Below are 3,375 nucleotides of genomic sequence, written 5' to 3' on the forward strand. Positions count from 1 at the left end.
ATAGCGCTGAGTTCAATAATTATTTTCGAGATTTGCTCTATAAATCCCTTAGTGCACTGGGATTGTTTCAATAACGATATTGTCAGTACCGCCATAGAAAAAAGAAGATTCCAAGCGCACATTTTGCAACGCGCATTTGAATAGGCATAACTGTGTGGTCAGGTCGTGTACAGTAAAGATCTACTTTTGTGTGGGGTGTCTCAAGTGTGTCGTGCTTTCGTCACACGCATTTTAATTTCTGTTGGTAAATTCCAGTGTAGCGTTAATCTGAACAGTGATGATCTTTCAGAGAGACCTCATTTGAACTCGGAGAAAGGGCTGTGCTCTTCATTATTTGCGATTCGAAACCTCCAGTCGAGCTTCGACGGATTGACTGTGCGGAGTGACTCCCCTTGAATTGACTCGAAGCCGCGGGACTCGACGGTTAGCACATTTTCAAAGTAAATGTGGTATGTTTCTTCTGTTGTATCTTCACTCATCGGGGAGACTGGTACTATTATATATGAACCGTAAGAATGCTGTGAACCCTACACGTATTATATCCCCATCGTTTTTTTGTTCACATTTGCCCAACATGTTAATTTGCTGAGCGAGGTTTATGTCGTCTGCTAGGGCGGCTAGGGCAAGCGAACCACGGCACTGCACTGCAGTCTCATTTCAAAAACAACAATTGCTCGTCTGCACGCATAAGGCAGGCTGGTAATAAGTTTTATACATGGTAAGAACGTTCTTAACCCTACACGTTTTCGATTCCGATTGTTGTTGCCTTGAAATAATAATTCGGAAACCATTCATTTACTGAACTGATGCAGTCGTATTTCAGTGTAATCTAGTCTGCTACGTATATATTCCAAATGCTGATCTAGTTCAGTGGTACGTTATCGGAATAACACTTGTGTTTTCTGTTAGCTGCTGGGAATTGTATACTAACTCATCATTTGGTAATGTGGATAATAAGCTACGGCATAATTATGAGAAGAATCTATGCAAGTCGACGAAAATTAGATGAAACACAGCGGCTTCTATTTTTAGATCAGTGGCAACTGTGGCACAGGCACATGCAATCTGTCAGAAAAAAACACTTCTGCTTTAATTGAGAAGCAGGAATTTATAGTATTTTGGTATTGTGGAGAATATAAGCTACATGTCATTAATTAATTCTGAGGATGAGAGCACAGTCTCGCTTAGGCAAAGGGCGTAAGAATACGCTCTGTGGAAAAGTTAGCGCACTCCAAGAGTGCGCTAACAGTTTTAGCGCATCGCCATTAGCCAATCAACTGGTTCACATCAGTCATGTGACACCAGTACTTACTGACAATTATTATTATTATTATTATTATTATTATTATTATTAAACAGTGCGCCTACAAGTAAGTCAGCGGTTGCGATGTAAACAATTCCCGACTGTGACTTTGAGCCCCATAGCAAAAAACAACGCATTCTCTCTGAACGCCTCCACAGTGTCCTCATAATTGTTTGGCACTTATGTCATTTTTCTACAAGATAATATTGTTCCGCTTGGTCCTTCATCATGTCCGTATTTTTAGGTTATGGCAGGTAGATCGACCACTTTGGCCGTTATGGCGTCATGAAAATTACGACCTGATATTGTGTTTGCCACCTTCTACAAGGCAGTTGCTAGTTTGTGCCAATTTCCACAGCTCTAGCTAAACTCCTTCCTGTATAGACTACGAATTTTTGAGACAACTCTCGTATGTCATGAGAAGGTGGAGGGGGAATGTATATATTGCATACATAACTTTGAGAGCAATTTATTTAAGTGGATTTAGACTGAATATGAGTACGGAACTCATTGTACTCAATGCATGCAATAGACAATTCGAGTTCGCTTTTCTACGAACCATTCATTCGCTTGCGACTTCGTGGCAGGCGGAAGATAAAATCAGCCAGATAGGTTTTCGTTATTAATTGTCTGTCTGTGCACTTAAAAGACCGTTGGGTCGATATATTTGTGAATGTATTGTTTTGTCAATAACAAACGTTCCAACAACCTACCTTTCTTGTTTTTTGATTCTGAATTTTGGAACGTTGGCAGTCTCTTTGTTTTAGGATTTAATTTTTTAACAGCTATTGTGTTTCCAGCGTAGCAATAGGGTCCGTTGTTGTGAGAAAATGAAGGAGAACTGTTGTGCTAAGGGGCCACTGGCGGACGTTTTACATTATTTAAAAATAATCAAAGCGACTCTTATAAAATCCATCACATGGTCCATGCATTCCTTGTCGTGGTGTGATGGCTTGCGTGCCTCAGTAACCCGGAGAGCTATGCCAGCGGGAGCTTACGCTCCTGGTAGGGTCACCCATGCTGGACAGGTCGAAGGATAGAGGTCAGACAAATTTGGACCACCTCGTTTAGAGGTTTGCGTAGGGCCAACACCCCTGCTTAGAAAAAAAAAACCGTCGCGATATAACCTTGAATGGTTGAAAACGACGTTAAACACCAAATAAAGAAAGAAAGAAAGAAAGAAAGAAAAAAAAAACGTTACAGAAGCATTGACGACAAATATTGTCGTCAATGGCCAATGCTCCGCTGGGGGCAAAGGGCCCAAGTAAGTACTGTAAGTACTCTTATAAAATGCTTTGGAAGAAATGTGTTGAGGCCCATGTGGAAGGTTGTGGATTCGAATCCCTGCCGCGCCTGGTGAGTTAAGGGTGGATTTTGTTCTGATCTCCCAGGTCATCTTAGTTTCACACCTGTGTAAACGCGAGCACAAGACCAAGTGCGCACGGAATAGATCCTGCAATCCATGTCGGAGTTCGGTGGATTATAGAAACACAAAAATACCCAGCATGCTTCCCCCAAAAGCGGCGTATGGCTGCCTGAAAAATATCGTGAGAATGTCAACTAATGAACAAAGAAAAAGACGTGTGCCATGTGTGCATGTTTCTCACACCTGTTCTGTTTCACCACAATCTGTCCAATTAGCGTGACAATGTTGTTTTTAAGAAGAACAGAGATAAGTTCAAACGAACATTTTAAAATACTGTATGACGTACAGTGTGGGCTCTTTTCCAGAAAACAATGTGAAATTTGACATCCGGTTTAAAAAGCAGACACTCGTTATACCCCCCCCCCCCACCCCACCCCCCCCCCACCCTCCCCCCTCCCCCCCCCCTTCCCGTCTCCTTCCAAAAGGCGAACTCCGTACATTTTAAGAAAAACCCTTGTCGTTAATACTCTCCAGTGGCAACCATAGGGTTAAACTCATAACTGCCCCCTTAACTGCTTTTAATCAACTTTTATGCCATTGTAGTTGATCCTTAATGACGATTTTTTTTAATACAGAAAGCCAGAAAGAGAACGCGTGGCAGCTTGGGCCAATCGTGAACAGGGCCATTTTGATTTTTTTTTTTTTT

Source organism: Littorina saxatilis, linkage group LG3, assembly GCF_037325665.1.
Source record: "Littorina saxatilis isolate snail1 linkage group LG3, US_GU_Lsax_2.0, whole genome shotgun sequence".
NCBI classification, from domain to species: domain Eukaryota; kingdom Metazoa; phylum Mollusca; class Gastropoda; order Littorinimorpha; family Littorinidae; genus Littorina; species Littorina saxatilis.